This window comes from Macaca fascicularis, chromosome 20 (genome assembly GCF_037993035.2).
Source record: "Macaca fascicularis isolate 582-1 chromosome 20, T2T-MFA8v1.1".
In the NCBI taxonomy this organism is placed as follows: domain Eukaryota; kingdom Metazoa; phylum Chordata; class Mammalia; order Primates; family Cercopithecidae; genus Macaca; species Macaca fascicularis.
Genome location: NC_088394.1, coordinates 64,838,352 through 64,856,353, shown reverse-complemented (window position 1 = coordinate 64,856,353; position 18,002 = coordinate 64,838,352). Strand labels below are relative to the sequence as shown.

The window sequence follows — 18,002 nt, the reverse complement described above, 5'->3', positions numbered from 1 at the left end:
CACCTGAGGTCAGGAGTTCGACACCAACCTGGCCAACATGGTGAAACCCTGCCTCTACTAAAAATACAAAAAAATTAGCTGGGAGTGGTGGTGCACACCTGTAATCCCAGCTACTGGGGAGGCTGAGGCAGGAGAATCACTTGAACCCAAGAGGCGGAGGTTGCAGTGAGCTGAGATTGTGCCACTGCATTCCAGCCTGGGTGACACAGCGAGACTCCATCTCAACAAAAAAAAAGGGAAAATAACTTGAGCATAACTCAATGTCAAGGTTGCTCACATGTGCAGTTTTGTCTCCAACCAACACTAGGTGAATGCAGAAGACTCTATCCAGCTAAGCACAGGAATGCACAAAACACCCACCTTCTCCAGCTGCCTCAGCTCATGTGTTACACACCTCACCCGCCCACACCTGGTGTTACAACTTCCATCTCATTTCAGACAATTCTCCTTCCCTCGCTTATAATAACAAGCCGCAACCCTTCAGAGACCCATTTCCACAAGCAAAATTCTTTTTATCTAATGTATTATGATGAAGTTCTTGAGTGCTGAGCTCCGGAACCCATTTTCCCATAAGCCTGGTGGTTTTTGTTTTTGTTTTTTGAGACTGGGTCTCACTCTGTTGTCCAGGCTGGAGTCCAATGGCACAATCACGGCTCACTGCAGCATTGACCTCCCAGGCTCAAGCGATCCTCCCACCTCAGCCTTCCAGGTAGCTGGGACTACCAGGTAATTTTTTTGTACTTTTTGTATTTTTTGTTAGGATGGGGTCTCACTCTGTTGCCCAGGCTGGTCTCAAACTCCTGGGCACAAGCAATCCACCTGCCTCAGCCTCCCAAAATACTGGGATTACAGGCTTGAGCCACCGCGCCCAGCCTAAGTCTGGTGTTTTTAATAGGTGATTTGACATAGTGTGGTGATTTTCAGGAAGACCTACGTCACAGGGTATGGAGTGAAGTATACATAAGATCTGTACACAGCGGGGGTTAGCCCAGAGCCAGGCCAGTTGTAAGTGGTCCATAGACGTCAGCTGTGACTGTTCTCTCGCTCTGAATGTAGACAGAGCCTGGTGCATAAAAGATGCCCAGTGAGCATTTATTGAATTTTCCTTGATGGGTCTATGGCTTATTAATCTTAGTGAACTAATTAAAGAGACTTATCTATCTCTCCCATATGTTGGAGAGGAACAAACCATAAATTAGAGAGGAAGCTTCCAAGTTCTAACGGAGTCCTGCCCTTCTGTGCATGGCACGAAGAGGATAAGAAAGACAGTGTCCCTGTCTGCTAGGCCTGCCTGATTAGGTGGTAAGCAAGGCAAGGACATGAGCGACTGGCCGTTGTGTGGCAACATGGGGCCAATTTTGAGATAAGGAGCCTAGACCCCGAGTCCTTAAGTCAGGGTCCCAGTGTAGCATTAAGTGGTTGAGAGCCCCAGGTCAGAGGTCAGACGACCCAAGTTCAAGCCCCAGAACTACTTATCAACTATGCCATCTTGGGCACGTGATTTCACCTCTCCTGCCTCAATTTCCTCGTATGCAAAACAGAAAGAGTGATGGTCTCTATTTCCTAAGGGCATGGGATGATTCAACAAGTGAATCCACGTAAAGCCCTTTAGCACTGCCAGACACAGAATAAAAGTTCAATGGGCTAGGCACGGTGGCTCACACCTGGAATCCCAGCACTTTAGGAGGCAGAGGCAAGATGCCAGGAGTTTGAGACCAGCCTGGGCAACATAGTGAGATCTCATCTTTACAAAAAAAATTTTTTTTTTTTAGATGGAGTCGCGCTCTGTCACCAGGCTGGCGTGCAGTGGCACGATCTTGGCTCACTGCAACCTCCGCCTCCGGGGTTCAAGCGATTATCCTGCCTCAGCCTCCAGAGTAGCTGGGACTACAGGAGCGCACCACCATGCCCAGCTAATTTTTGTATTTTTAGTAGAGATGGGGTTTCATCATGTCGGCCAGGATAGTCTCAATCTCTTGACCTCGTGATTCACCCGCTTCCACCTCCCAAAGTGCTGGGATTACAGGCATGCGCCACCGCGCCCAGCTACAAAAAAAGTTTTTTTAATTAGCCTGGTATGGTGGCACAGGCCTATGGTCCCAGCTACTCGGGAGGTCAGGTGGGAGGATTGCTTGAGCCGAGGAGTTCAAGGCTACAGTGAGCTGTGATCTGCACTGCGCTCCAGGTTGGGTGACAAAGTGAGACCCCGTCTTAAAAAGAAAAAGGGGCTCAATATATATTAGCTGCTATTCTGGGATTCTAGGGCTGAAAAAGAAGATCAGAGTTTGCATAGGAAAGCGTAGGTGTGAGTAGCAGCCAGGGAAGGTCTGAGTAGCCTGGGACTACAAGGCAGAACAGCCGGGAGCCAACTCCCACCAACCGCCCGCCCCGAACCCTTTCTCACACACCAGCCCGTGCTTAGCCGTGTGCATGGAAGAAATGAGAATCAGCTCTGTCTCCTGCACATCATTTCCAAAAGACGGAGAGCCTCCTCCGCTGGCGGGGAAAGGATTCCTATGGAACCTGACGCAGGAGTTGGCTGCACGGTCTGGTTTGTATCACTTCATCTCGGTGGAAGCTGACGGAGGCAGAGGCACTTATCTGTCTTTTGGAAGACAAGGTCTAAAAAACTAGAGATCAGCTCTAGCCTCTGCCTTCCCCTCCCAGCTTATCTCCCACCTGTGAGCCCATCTGCCCACCAGGCCCTGCCACACTGGGCCTCTTGCCCACTCCGCATACCGCGCTCCTTCCCGTCTCAGGCTCTCAGCCCTTGCTGTTCTTCTGCTTGGAATTCTCTTCCTATTGCTCTCTTCATGGTGTCCTCCTTTCTACCACGAAGTACCACACAAGCGTCCTCCTGCCTGACCCACTCCTCAGCTAGAGGGGCCCTGCGCCACTACCCCAGGCACTCCCTACTCCGTTTCACTGCTTTACTTCCTTCTAGAATGTACCGCTCTCTGAAATCCTTCCTTATTGCCACGTTCTCTGAAGGCACAGGGCTGGTGCCTTGCCCATGGCAGGCTCTGAATGAATCTGGATGTCGACTGGCTGGTACCCACCTGAAGGCAGAAGTGGAGTCATTCATCTGTCCATGAACATCCCCTAAGGGCCCTCTATGTGCTGGGGACCTTTGGGTTCTGGCAATAGGGATGGGACACAAGAGACCCAAACCTTTACCTCTAGGTCCTTCAAGGCACAGGAGAAGGTGTAGTCAGGGGATGCCCAGCCAGGCAGTGTCTTGTGGACGACAGGCCCAATCAGGAAGGTGATAGTTTTAGGACGGGAGGCGGAGCTCCCCAGAGCACACACCTGGTGGTGGCAGATAGGGCTAGGCCAGGTGGCCCCAAAAGCCCTTCCAACTTTATGATTCTGAGGCAAAGGTGAAGAAAGCAATATAATAGTAGCCAAGAAAGGACCCCTAACTGACAGGGAGGAAAGGTCTCCAGACAGACTTGGACCTGAAAAGAGCCAGGGGCATGACAGTAGCCATCAGAGGCTACCATTTTCTTTAAAAAAAAAAAAAAAAAAAAAAAAAAAAAGGGTGGGCGCGGTGGCTCAAGCCTGTAATCCCAGCACTTTGGGAGGCCGAGACGGGTGGATCATGAGGTCAGAAGATCGAGACCATCCTGGCTAACATGGTGAAACCCTGTCTCTACTAAAACACACAAAAAACTAGCTGGGCGAGGTGGCGGGCGCCTGTAGTCCCAGCTACTCGGGAGGCTGAGGCAGGAGAATGGCGTAAACCCAGGAGGCGGAGCTTGCAGTGAGCTGAGATCCGGCCACTGCACTCCAGCCTGGGTGACAGAGCGAGGCCGAGACGGGTGGATCACGACGTCAGGAGATCGAGACCATCCTAGCTAACATGGTGAAACCCCGTCTCTACTAAGAATACAAAAAAAATTAGCCAGGCATGGTGGCACGCACCTATAGTCCCCAGCGTGAGCCACGGCTCCTGGCCCCAGCTAATGTTTTTATCTTTTGTAGAGATGGGGTCTCCCTGTGTTGCCCAGGCTGGTCTTGAACTCCTGGACTCCAGTGATCCTCCCACGTTGGCCTCCCAAAGTGCTTGGATTGTAGGTGTGAACCACCACTCCCAGCCATGGATAAAATATTTTAATTATGAAATTACATTTGCAGGTCAGGCACAGTGGCTCATGCTTGTAATCCCAGCATTTTGAGAGACCGAAGCAGGAGGATCACTTGATCCCAGGAGCTCAAGACCAGCCTGGGCAACATAGTGAGACCCTGTATCAATAAAAAAAAAAAAAGAAAAGAAATTGCATTTGCAGAAGGTTTTCTATGAACACCTGATAGACCACGGTACAATTTAGAGACATTTTACCACATGCTGCCTTGAAGGAATCAGAAAGCAGCCAATAGACATTGAAGTAGGAAGAGCAAGAGCATGATTTTGTAAAAACATGTACATAAATCTAACTCTATGTATGAAACATTTCTATAGGCATACTTTAGTAGTTATTGATATAGGTCGATTTGTAATAAATATAGAAACAAGAGAAATAGCTGTGTAGTCATTCATTTTCAAATATCTGAGGACTTCCTGTATGCTGGGCAGAATTCTGAGCCCAAGCCCTAGACATACAGCAATGAACAAAACAGACCCACCCTCAAGGACCTCATATTCAAAGAGAGGAAGACAAGCAGTTCATGAAGTTGAATAGTAATTAGTGCCATGAAAGAAAGGCAGGGTGGGTGGTACAGTGACAAGGGTATAGATGCAAGCTATTATCCAAGACAGACTCTGCTGAGAACTGGGGCAGTTTGAGCAGAGACTGGAAAGAGATAAGCAAAAGTGGCAGAGGACACCTGGGGGAAGGGTGCTCTGGACACAGGGAACAGCAGGCACAATGGCCCTGAGGCAAGAGAGTGTTGGATAACGATTTGCTTTAGTAAAATGCCATTACTTATTCTTGCATTTATATTACAACATATAAGATAATAATAGAGACCTCACTTCTAGGAGGATGTATACAAAAATGTTCCCTGGTGGTGATATCTAGATAGTGACTTTACACACAATTTAAATATTTTTGTTCTTTTTATTAAGAGATGGTATCTCCCTGTGGAGGCTGGACTTGAACACTTGGGTTCAACTGATCCTCTCACCTCAGCCTCCAGAACACCTGGGATTATAGACACGTACCATTGCACCCAGCTTTTTTCTTTTAGCTATCTGTATTTTCCAGTGTTTTCCCCACATCAAACATGTATTAGCTGCATAATAATGATAAATACCAATGGAAAGGCCTAAGTATTAAGGGCTGTTGCCAAAATCACATGAAGTTAACAGCTCTGTGGAGAAGCCGGATCCTGTCTAAGGCACAGATTTATGCTTAACTCATAGAAACCTAATTATGCAACTGATCTTATTTTCCTGTTTGCTCAGAGTCAAATTTGTGGTCTGCTTTTAGCAGGGATCTAGGTCTGTGGCAAGCACATCAGTATCCAACCTTCTTTCTATACTCATCTTTCTTTTTAAATTGTAATTAAGCCAGGCGCGGTGGCTCACGCCTGTAATCCCAGAACTTTGGGAGGCCGAGGAGGGCAGATCACCTGAGGTCAGGAGTTCGAGACCAGCCTGACCAACATGGAGAAACCTCGTCTCTACTAAAAATACAAAATTAGCTGGGTGTGGTGACACATGCCTGTAATTCCAGCTACTTGGGAGGCTGAGACACTTGAACCGTGGAGGCACAGATTGCGGTGAGCCAAGATCACGCCATTGCACTCCACCCTGGGCAACAAGAGCGAAACTCCGTCTCAAAAAAACAAAAAAAAATGTAATTAAAATATTTTATAACATATTTTTAGAGATGGGGATCTCTCTATGTTGCCCCAGCTGGTCTGGAACACCTAGGCTCAAGTGATCCTCCTGCTTTAGCCTCCCAAGTAGCTGTCAATACAGGTGCACACTACCACACTTAGCTCTCCTCTTTTATTCTTACTTCTCCTTTGCCCATTTCCTTAACCCTTTCTGAGAAATACATATAGCTATTATGCAGTTATGCATCTGGGTGCCCCAAACTTCAAAATTCTTTGTTGGAGAGGTGGGAATAAACAAAGCAAATACAAAAACAAACGAGCAGGCCGGGCGCGGTGGCTCAAGCCTGTAATCCCAGCACTTTGGGAGGCCGAGGTGGGTGGATCACGAGGTCAGGAGACCGAGACCATCCTGGCTGACATGGTGAAACCCCGTCTCTACTAAAAAATACAAAAAACTAGCCGGGCGAGGTGGCGGGCGCCTGTAGTCCCAGCTACTGGGGAGGCTGAGGCAGGAGAATGGCGTGAACCCGGGAGGCGGAGCTTGCAGTGAGCTGAGATCCGGCCACTGCACTCCAGCCTGGGCGACAGAGCAAAACTCCGTCTCAAAAAAAAAAAAAAAAAAAAAAAAAAAAAAAAAAAAACGAGCAACAATAACAGCAAAATACAAGATATAAACAAGAGATTCTTAATGAAGTCTTTTTTTTTTTTTTTTTTTTTTTTTTTTTTTTGAGGCGGAGTTTCGCTCTGTCTCCCAGGCTGGAGTGCAGTGGCCGGATCTCAGCTCACTGCAAGCTCCGCCTCCCGGGTTCACGCCATTCTCCTGCCTCAGCCTCCCGAGTAGCTGGGACTACAGGCGCCCGCCACCTCGCCCGGCTAGTTTTTTTTGTATTTTTTAGTAGAGACGGGGTTTCACCGTGTTAGCCAGGATGGTCTCGATCTCCTGACCTCGTGATCCGCCCGTCTCGGCCTCCCAAAGTGCTGGGATTACAGGCTTGAGCCACCGCGCCCGGCCTCAATGAAGTCTTGAAAAAGAAATGTTGTTCTGGGAAATCTTGCTACTATGAGAAAGAGAATCCCCGTCTCTGGGGAATCCCAACTTTCTCATTATTGAAACTTAATGGTCTAAAATGGAGCAGGGATGGTCTGGTTCACTGTGTTCTATTATGAAAATAAAACGACCCTAAAACTTTCTAAGTGACAAATCTCCCTGTCACAGTAGACCACAGCTAAATGAACCTCTCTGGATCTTAGTTTCCTCATAGAAAAACGGGGTCTAGGCCGGGCACAGTGGCTCACGCCTGTAATCCCAGCAATTTGGGAGGCGGAGACAGGCGGATCACTTGAGGTCAGGAGACCAGCCTGGCCAACATGGTGAAACCCCATCTCTACTAAAAATACAAAAATTAGCCGGGTGTGATGGTGGGCACTGTAATCCCAGCTACTCAAGAGGCTGAGGCAGGAGGATTGCTAGAACCCAGGAGGCAGAGGTTGTAGTGAGCCAAGATCACACCACTGCACTCCAGCCTGGGCCACAGAGTGAGACTCTGTCTCAAAAAACAAAACAAAACAAAAAAAATATATGGTCTGGAACTTACTACTCCCACAGAATAACTGGGAGAATTATATGTTACTATACAAATGCTCAGGGCAATGCCCCACATAAAGTAAGGCTATGTCAGTGTTAATAATAATAGCAATTATGTTTACCCATTATCAGTAATAACTAATAGTATTTCTGAGTGCATACATGACACTCTATATTGTTCATCTCATTTAATCTCCCCCAAAACCTTACGAAGTAGGTTCTACTAATGCCATTTCACAGAGGGAAAACATTGACAGGAAGACAAGATGCCCTTGAAAGAAATCCTGCTACTGGTCCCGTGGATTTTGGGAGAGCCTGAGTCAGTTTTCTCAAGGAAGGGAAGTGGTGCATCCGGCAGTTAGGGACAAGTTGTGAATCTTTGCCCTGCCACTAAATAGTCAAGGGCATGTCTCAGAGCCTCAGTGTCTTCATCCATAAAATGGGATAATAAAAAAAAAAATTTTTTTTGTAAACAGAATCTTGCTCTGTTGCCCAGGCTGGAGTGTAGTGGTGAGATCTCGGCTCACTGCAACCTCTGCCTCCTGGGTTCAAGATTCTCCTGTGTCAGCCTCTCAAGTAGGTGGGACTACAGGCCCACGCCACCACACCCGGCTAATTTTCTGTATTTTTAGTAGAGAAGGGGTTTCACCATGTTGGCCAGACCGGTCTGAAACTCCTGACCTCGTGATTCGCCTGCCTCAGCCTCCCAAAGTGCTGGGATTACAGACGTGAGCCACCACGCCCTGCCGATATAAAATTACAGTAGAGTTGGTGTGAAACACTAAACAATCTCACATATGTAAAACTAAATGCATATCAGTAACCGAGGGGTTCTCGATCAATAAATAACTGAAGGGTCTTTGATTATTTGACACATAGGAGAAGATTAACTAAAAACAAGGCACAAGATAGAAAGAGAAACTAGATCCAACTGTGACAGAGAAATTTCCCATGAGAGGAAAACAAATCTTTTAAAAAGTGTTAAATATCTGAAAGTCATGACGTGTCTAGAAATAAAGAAAAAAAAAAAGGAGACAAGTCACCTGGCTTGAGGCAAACAAGCAAAGACAGCTCAGGAGCCCTCAGGTTCATGATTAATTGCCCTGCGATTTCGGGATTTCATTTAGATTCAGATAACTGAAATGCCTTACATACCTGCTGGATCTGTTACCAAACTCCAGATGGATTAATCATAGACCAAATCCCCTCCACCTTTCCAAAAACATTAAAAAGCAGCCAGGCGCAGTGGCTCACGCCTGTAATCCCAGCACTTTGGGAGGCCGAGGCGGGCGGATCACGAAGTCAGGAGAACGAGACCATCCTGGCCAACATGGTGAAACCCCGTCTCTACTAAAAATACAAAAATTAGCCAGGTGTGGTGGCGGATGCCTGTGGTCCCAGCTACTCAGGAGGCTGAGGCAGGCAAATCGCTTGAACCCAGGAGGCAGAGGTTACAGTGAGCCGAGATCACACCACTGTACCTGGCGACAGAGCGAGACTCCATCTCGAAAAATAAAAAATGAAAATAAAAAAGCAATTTAATTCCCCATTCACAGCACGGAAAGTCCCCAAAATTCTTAGTTGGCCCAACCTAAAAGTGAAACTGCAGCTGCCTTATCTCCATGCTGGATCTGTTTTCTGCTCAGCTTGAGTTTCATGCTGGCTTCTCCCAGACAGCAGGAGAGTTTGGTGATGCATTTTAATATTGGGTTGGGCAAGTCAGAAATAAGGGAGTTGTGTTTGCAGACTCATAAGAGTGATGCCTCTTCCCAAAACCATGTAAGTTAACTTGTCAAATCATCCACTCGTCTGCATTATCCAGTCTACCTTCCCTGCACTAGGAGCCTAGATGGCTAAGATCTTGGATACAGCAGGTGCCTAATGACTACCTGAATGGAAGAGTGAATGATGGGTGAACAGATAGGCAGAAGGAAGGGGCCCCCTGGCCACCTACGGTCTCCTCTCCAAATACACTGGAATCCCTCCTCCACCACTGAGTTGCTGGTGCTGCTACACACCTTGCATATTTTGCTTGTTTTGCTTCTCCAAGAACACACAGGGAGTTTGCAGGCCTCAACTTCATTTCCCTTCACCTCTGTCTTGATAGACCCTGAGATTGGCTCTATGTTATTTTATTTTATTTTGAGATGGAGTGTCACTCTATTGCCCAAGCTGGCGTGCAGTGAGGTGATCTCAGTTTGCTGCAGCCTCTTCCTCCCAGTTCAAGCAATTCTCCTGTCTCAGCCTCCCAAGTAGCTTGGACCACAGGCACACAGCACCACACCTGGCTAATTTTTGTGTTTTTAGTAGAGACGGGGTTTTGCCATGTAGGCCAGGCTGGTGTCAAACTCCTGACCTCAGGTGATCCACCCGCCTTAGGCCCCCAAAGTGCTGGGATTACAGGTGTGAGCCACCACGCCTGGCCGGCTCCCATTTTAGACTGGTAATGCCACTCAGTCAGCCCTAAATGTCATCTGGGATGATTCCTCAGAGAAATCTGATGAAAGATGTGGACATGATCCACATCTGTGAACTGATCACACACACACATACACAGACACACACCTTTGTCTACAACTTCGGGTGGCTTCATAGCCCATCCCCCACCAAGCCCAATCAATAATCATCTTTTTTCAAAAGTAAACAAAGAAAACAAACATCAACTCTCAAATCTCTTGACTCGAAACCTCTGGGAGGGAAAGCCCCTCAAAGTCTCCACTTTTAAGCTCTCCATGTGACCACCCCCAGCTCTGGCCCAGGTTTGGAAACCTGCTCTCGCCCGGCTTGTCCTCGTAGTGGGATCCAGGGACCACCAGTTCCAGCACAGGATGGGCTTATTTTAAAATGCAGATTCCTGGACTCACTCCAGACTTAAACATCAGAATCTCTAGGGGTGCAGTCTGCACTTGTAGTTAGTTTTGCAGGCGGTTTTGAAGCATATTAAAGACGGAGAACTGTTTCCTCAGACTTCACAGGGTTAAAATGTCAGACAGGCCAAAGGCCTGTAAACAACTGCTAATGAACTAATCAGCATTTCAAATGATGGAGCCGGTACCTGTATCCACTTTCCCAGAAGTAGGGGAGGAGGACCGAGGGCAGGAGACCCCTCCACAAAATTTCTTCTTCCCTCCCCTACTTCCAGGTCCCTTGCCCCTCCCACTCTGGGAGGTCCTCACCTTTCCTCAACTGCCTCAGCAGTTGCCTCTATCAAGCCGGCTGTTCCCCTCTCTAAACCTCAGTCTCTTCATCTGTAAAGTGGGGAGGAGGCTAGGAGCCAATGGGCTGTGGCCATAAGGGAATTTGAGGTGTAAACCCACTCCCAAGACCCATTTTCGCAGCTGAAATTGGACTTCTTCCCCCAGCACCTGCACCAGGCATTCTCCGGGATCTACAGGCTGTGTTTGTTTCTCCCTGCCCGTCTCCAACTATAATGTGAATTCCACACATTGTAGGGAGTGGGGATTTTCTTCTGGCACAGGGTTGGCTCCACAGTCAAGAGTGAGTTGGAGTTTTGGGCTCAGTGCCTGGCTGGTACTAAGCACGCAAAACAGGAATAGCTGTCACCATAATTTCTCCTCAATGTAAAAAGCAGGGGAATTGAACGCTTTAAATTAAGCTACTTTTTACCACTGATTTATCTTCAGGAAGCAAATAGCCTTGCTGAGGGGAAGAGAGGAATCAAACTTCTAAAGGTCCCTTACTGTTTAAAAAGATGGCCAGAGAGATCCACCTAAGCTCAGCTGGTTTTGGGCTTTTCTTTTTTTTGAGACTTTTCTTTTTTCAGAGTCTTGCTCTGTCGCCCAGGCTGGAGTGCAGTGGTGCTCACTCTTGGCAACCTCCGCCTCCCAGGTTCAAGGGATTCTCCTGCCTCAGCCTCCTGAGTAGCTAGGATTATAGGCGCCCACCACCATGCCCGGCTCATTTTTATATTTTTAGTAGAGACTGGGTTTTGCCATGTTAGCCAGGCTGGTCTCAAACTCCTGACCTCAGGTGATCCTCCGGCCTCGGCCTCCCAAAGTGCTGAGAATACAGACATGATCCACCGTGCCTGGCCTGTGTTTTTGTTTTGTTTTTGAGAGGAGCAAAATGAGACGAAAAAATAGTGGAATTTTAGGACTCTGGCTTCTTCCTCTCCATTATAATGCACTCGCTCCTGCAAAAGTCCCCAAAAGATGGAGATGTCACCTCCACTGGGGGTTGGGGGGTGACCCTGCAGCCTAATCCTCCCGCAGCAAAGAGACCCTCATCAAACTACTCACTGAGTGGCAACTACACACCAGGCTTAATGCTGGGGGCTGTGAATACTTCCCAAGTACCCAGCCTGGTGGAGGAGCATAAAGGAACCCAGGGAATCCCAACTGGCAAAGGGAAGGGGTGGGACGTATCCTGACACAGGCCTTGGGGATGAGGATCAGAGAAGGCTTCCGGGAGGTAGCAACAATGAAGCTGGCCCTGAGAGAGAAATGAGCCAGGCAGGGAACACTGGGAGGTGTCCCCAGTGGAGGGGGTTAGAATATGTCAGAGCCAGCAGCACCATTGGAAATGGGAGTCCATGGCCCCACCCTGGGCCAAGTGGAGTAGAAGTCCAGGAGAGGCCCAGGCCTCTGTGCTCAGTTCAGAACCTGAGCAGGCAGGCCAGTGCCCATGCTACTAACCACCAGGCTCCACTGCCCAGAATGGAGAGGGGAGGCAGAACTGGCGGGAGAAGGCAGCCGGTGGATCTGGGCCAAAGGCCCAGAGGAGTACCGAGGGAAAGACAAAGTCCTGGTGATGGGTACAAGGCCCTCCACATGCTGCCACCCCCTCTGCCCTTCTGCCAGCCCATGCCCCTTGATCACTGACCTTGTCCTGCTGCTCAGTATCAGGGGTGTGTTTTTGCTGTTCCCTCCGTCTAGAACACCCTTCCCTACCTAGTCACATGGCCTGATCCTTCAACTCTATCGGATCTTTGCTCAAATGGCCCCTTCAGTGAGGCCTTCTCAGATCACCCCAGTGCTTCCCAGCAATGCCCCATTCCGATTCATCTTTCCTACACACCTGTCTCCACCCAGCACTCTAAATATTTTGCACATGGATTATGTTTATTGCCTGCTCCCCGCAATACCTGAGAATACAAATTCCATGAGGAGGGAACATTCGTATGTGTCTGGGTCTCTGTGTCCCCCATTCAGAACAGTGCTTGGCACATAACAGCCCCTCCATCATTACCGAACAAATGAATGGAGGATGGACACGTGGATGGACAGGATGGGTGAGATGGGCACCTAGAAGCAAGCTTGAGGAGGAGGGGATTTGGGATAAACATCTGGGGCAGCAGAGAGGGTATGGGATAGCCCAGCAGGGCTGCCCCAGGCCTGATATATCAGCCTGGACTACTCAGGCCTCTCCAAGGGCTGCCCCAGGCAGAGAGAAGGTGGAGGACCTGCTGCCCGGGTTCTCCAGGTTCTCCCAGCTTGCTAGCCTTCAGGCCAACAGGGCCCCACCCAACCAGCCACACTATTGTCCTTCTGCAGTCCTGCCAGGCTCTGTTGGGCCCTATCTGCCTCAAAGGCCCTGTACAAAGAACCAATAACGAGGGAGTTTTCTCACAGCCCCTACCCTCCTGTGTGACTCGAGGAATGGAAGTTCAGTTTCACTTGACCTGTCTGAGTCACCATCCAAATATACCGTCTGTCATGTTCCTGTCTCCCCTCTCTGCACAGGAGGTCCCGCCCCCACCCCTCCAGGCTTGGGGCATCCCCCTCTCAGCCAACAACAGAGGCTGAGAGTCTCCTCGTCTTCCTGCTCACATGCCACCCCACATCCCAGACTCCCCCTGGCCTCCCCACCCTGGGGAAGCTCTGCCAGCTGATCCAGCCCACACAGTCCCACCCCACCTGGATTCTGAATGAGCCCATTGTCTGATGACTTGGCAGCCCAGTGCTTTCTATCACCCCTGGGTCATCTCCAAACTCCTGGAGACAAGGCTGGTAACTGACACAGAGCACACAGAAGGCACTCACACACCGTGCCGAGGAGAACTAAACCTCAAGGTGTATGTGGTGGTCTGCGATATTATTAATAAAAACAAGTTGCCCAGATTAAAGAGAAAGAATGGGGGAGAAACATTCTCCAAGGCCTATTATAAAGGAGAGGCAAAATTCTCCAAGGCCTGTTATAAAGGAGGGGCAGGAGATGGTTATACTTTACAAGACAATTCACATTCCCATCTTTGGAAAACTAGAATTTAAAATACAAGGGCCGGGCATGGTGGTTCATGCCTGTAATCCCAGCATTTTGGGAGGCTGAGGCGGGCGGATCACGGGGTCAGGAGATCGAGACCATTCTGGCTAACATGGTGAAACCACGTCTCTACTAAAAATACAAAAAAAATAGCTGGGCGTGGTGGCAGGCACCTGTAGTCCCAGCTACTCAGGAGGCTGAGGCAGCAGAATGGAGTGAACCTGGGAGGCAGAGCTTGCGGTGAGCCGAGATCGCGCCACTGCACTCCAGCCTGAGGGACAAGAGCAAGACTTTGTCTCCAAATAAACAAATAAATAAATAAATAAAAATAGAATACTTTACAAGACAATTCACATTCCCATCTATGGAAAACTAGAATTTTAAAAACCCAGCCGGGCACGGTGGTAAAGGGGATTTTAGGGGCTGCATGGGTGGATCTTGACATGAGGTTCCTTTCTAGGCCAAAGTGATGGATCTAGAATAGGAATATTCTTAGAAATAGAGCCGCTGGGCACGGGAGGGATAAAAGCCAGCCAGTGCAGGACACACACCTTTTCCTTCCCAGCTCCCCTAGCTGTGGAACTCTAGGTAAGTGAATGGCCTCTAGAAGCTTCTGTTTATGATTTGAAAATGGAATTGCCAGGCCAGGCATGGTGGTTCACCTGAGGTGAGGAGTTTGAGACCAGCCTGGCCAAAATGGTGAAACCCTGTCTCCACTAAAAAATACAAAAATTCACTGGGCATAGTGGTACACGCCTGTAATCCCAGCTACTTGGGAGGCTGAGGCAGGAGAATTGCTTGAACTCGGGAGGCAGAGGTTGCAGTGAGCCAAGATCATGCCACTGCACTCCAGCCCAGGCAACAGAGCAAGATTCCATCTCAAAAAAAAAAAAAAAAAAAAAAAAAAAAAGAAAGAAAGAAAGAAAGAAAGAAGAAGAAAATAAAATGGAATTGCCATAGTATCTAACTCTAAGGCTGATGTAAGGATTTAAAAAACAAGATCATACATGAACAGCTGAGTACTCAATCAATAAACGAATGCAAAGACCATTGTGGTTATTGTATAACAATACTATTATTATTGGTAGAGATGGGGGTCTTGCTACATTGCCCAGGCTGGTCTCAAACCCTTGCGCTCAAGCGATTCTCCTGCCTCGGCCTCCCAAAGGGTTGGGATTACAGGCATGAGCCACTGTGCCCCCTATAATCCCAGCACTGTGGGAGGCTGAGGCAGGAGGATCGCCCCAGCCCAGGAGTTGGAGACTAACCTGGGCAACACAGTGAGACCTTGTATTTTTTAAAATAAATTAATTAAATTTAATTAGCTGGGCACGGTGGCTCACACCTGTAATCCCAACACTTTGAGAAGGCTGGGGACGCAGATCACCTGAGGTCAGGAGTTTGAGACCAGCCTGACCAACATGGTGAAACCCCGTCTCTACCAAAAATAGAAAAAACTGGCTGGGCGTGGTGGCAGGCGCCTGTAATCCCAGCTACTCAGAAGGCTGAGGCAGGAGAATGGCGTGAACCTGGGAGGCAGAGGTTGCAGTGAGCCGAGATGGCGCCATTGTACTCCAATCTGGGCAACAGAGCAAGACTCCATCTCAAAAAAAAAAAAATTGCACTGAAATGGGTGTTGGGTCAAAGGAGCGTCTTATCCTTTAGGAGGTCAAGAGCAAAGTGACAAAGGGGTGTCACTCTTCCTCATAACCTCTGTGGCTCCTTTGACATTTACACCACTCCCACATGTTTTTTCACTCCCTTGACACAAGTCTAAAGCAGAAATATCTAATGAGAAAAACTAATTTATTTTTTTAGAGATTGATTCTTGAGACATTGCCCACGCTGGAGAGCAGTCGCTATTCACAGGCACAATCAGCATGCACTGGAGCCTCAAAACTCCCAGGCTCCAGTGATCCTCCTGCCTCAACCTCCCAAGTAGCAGGACTACAGATGTGCTCCACCGAGCCCAGCCAATAAAAACTAAATGAAGAGTGGTTGCTGCGTACCAGGCACTGGAAGCACTTTGCACACGCCAACTCATTGAAATCTCATTGCAATCCTTTGTGGTAGGAGCTACGTTTATCCCCTTTGTACAGGTGAGGGGACTCAGGCACAGAAAGATTAAGAAATTGGCCCTAGGGAATTCCCATTTGGGTCTCTCTCTCTCTCTCTCTCAAAAAAAAATAAATAAATAAAAGGAAGGCTGCCCTAGGCAAAATGGGATGGGGTTGGGGTAGAGGGGAAGGATGGAAAAAAAAAAAAAAAAAAGGAAAAAAAAGAAAGAAAGTAACAGGCCAGTGCAGCAACTCACACCTGTAATCCCAGCACTTTGGGAGGCCAAGGCGGGCAGATGGCTTGAGCTCAGGAGTTCCAAACCACCCTGAGCAACATGGCAAAACCTCGTCTCTATAAAAAATACAAAAAAAAAAAAAATTAGCCTGGAGTGGTGGCATAAGCCTGTAGTCCCAGCTACTTGGGAGGCTGAGGTGGCAGGATGGGGATGACTTGAACCCAGGAGGCAGAGGTTGCAGTGAGCCAAAATTGTACCACTCCACTCCAGCCTGGGTGACAGAGCAAGACTCTGTCTAAAAAACAGAAAAGAAAGGAAAAGAAAAGAAGAGAAAAGAAACTTGCCCCAAATCACAGGACAAGTAAGGGTTCAACTGGGATTGGAATCCAGGCAATCCTGCTACATTACACCCTCCCAGTTCATCTTCTCTAAGAGACATTCATAGGCTAAAAGAGAAAGAAATGCTGAAGAGTCAAATCTCCGTCGAAACCAGAAATGAAACCTCACATCTGGCAAGTGAAATGTGGTTTCCTAGGTTGAACACCTTCCCAGGTATTTAAACACTCCCATGGTAAAGGTGAGAGGATTAGCAGAAAGAAGGATGAAAAATCATAACCAAATTACCAAGTCCCAAGAAAAATAAGTACAACTTACATGAAGTTGCAAAATCAAAAACTCAGCTGGGCAGTGGCTCACACCTGTAATCCCAGCACTTTGGGAGGCCAAGGTGGGCGGATCACTTGAGGTCAGGACTAGCCTGGCCAACATGGTGAAACCCTGTCTCTACTAAAAATACAAAAATTAGCCGGGCATGGTGGCGCTGACCTATAATCCCAGCTACTTGGGAGGCTGAGAAAGGAAAATCGCTTGAACCCGGGAGGTAGAGGTTGCAGTGAGCTGAGACTGCAACCCTGCGCTCCAGCCTGGGTGACAGAGCAAGACTCTGTCCCCCCGCCCCCCCCAAAAAAAAAGAATTAAAGACTCAAAATAGAAGCTCTGAAACATCCAAAAACCTCAGGCAGTAGCAGAGGGCTTTGTTTCATTTTGTTTTTTGTTTTTGAGAGAGCGTCTCGCTCTGTCACCTAAGCTGGAGTGCAGTGGCACAAAACACAGCTCACTGCAGCCTCAACCTCCTGGACTCCAGGGATCTGCCTGCCTCAGCCTCCCGTGAAGCTGGGATCACAGGCACATGCCACCATGCCTGGGTAATTGTTTTTGTATATAGAGACAGGGTTTCACTTTGTTGCCCAATCTGGTCTCCAACTTCTGGGCTCAAGCAGTCCTCCCACTTTGGCCTCCCAAACTGCTGGATTACAGGTGTGAGCTACCGCACCTGGCCTCTTTTTAAATACAGACTTGAGACAAGAAGGCAAAACTTACAGAAAATACAACTACACATTATATTTTCTCCAGAAAGTGTAGTCATGATGACAAGCCTGGGAGTTAGGTGGTAATGAAACCAGCCACATGAACGTCACCAAGCAGCTGTCATTTCTCCAAAACCTCTTAGCATCAAGCTAACAGAGAAGAGATCTAGGGCTAGTATCTCCTGGGACTCATGACTAAGAGCCGGCACCTAGAGTACCTGTCACTATAGAAGGTGATGTCACTGCTGATTCAGTCTGATATTGAAAAACCTCACCAGGAGAGGCCTCTCAATGTCGGTGACTCAGGGCTCCACCCCACCTGTTCATAAAGTAAGTGCCCAGGTGTTTGCCTCACTGCTTGTTCAAGGGATGATGTTTTCCAATAGGAAAGCCACAACTCTCCCCACAAACAAGTTGGTCATCTTGTTCCCTTTTTCAAACACTCCCACATAGTCGTGGTGAAGAATTTGTTGGGGAGGAAGCCTCGTACTGAAGTCCAGTTTCCACAGTAAGTACCAGGTCCTAGGAACACTTGTATACATGCACCCAAAAAAAAAAAAATTCTGCCCAAGAGGTCACGATGCCTGTTTAGGAAAATCTCATTCCTCTGCAGTAAGAATCTTTAGAAAACTCGGCTAGGCTCAGTGGCTCATTCATGCCTGTAATCCCAGCACTGTGGGAGGCCGAGGAGGGCTTATCATCTAAGGTCAGGAGTTGGAGACCAGCCTGGCCAACATAGTGAAACCCCATC

The 18,002-nt window shown here is 48.3% G+C and overlaps 1 protein-coding gene and 1 long non-coding RNA gene across 3 annotated transcripts in view; both read right to left on the bottom strand.

Annotated features, from left to right (window-relative positions):
* LOC135968736 (uncharacterized) overlaps nt 1–18,002 on the bottom strand; it is a 257,419-nt gene that overhangs the window by 64,669 nt on the left and 174,748 nt on the right. The gene's annotated exons all lie outside the window — the stretch shown is intronic.
* Nucleotides 1–18,002, bottom strand: part of CDH1 (cadherin 1) — a 103,756-nt gene that overhangs the window by 65,719 nt on the left and 20,035 nt on the right. Inside the window, exon 1 of one of the 2 annotated variants that reach the window (XM_074027486.1) lies at nt 8,525–8,883. The exons of the other annotated variant lie outside the window; for it this stretch is intronic. The gene's annotated coding sequence lies outside the window, so the exon portion shown is untranslated. Of the gene's footprint in view, nt 1–8,524; nt 8,884–18,002 lie in introns of those variants that run through there. 2 annotated transcript variants of the gene reach the window in all.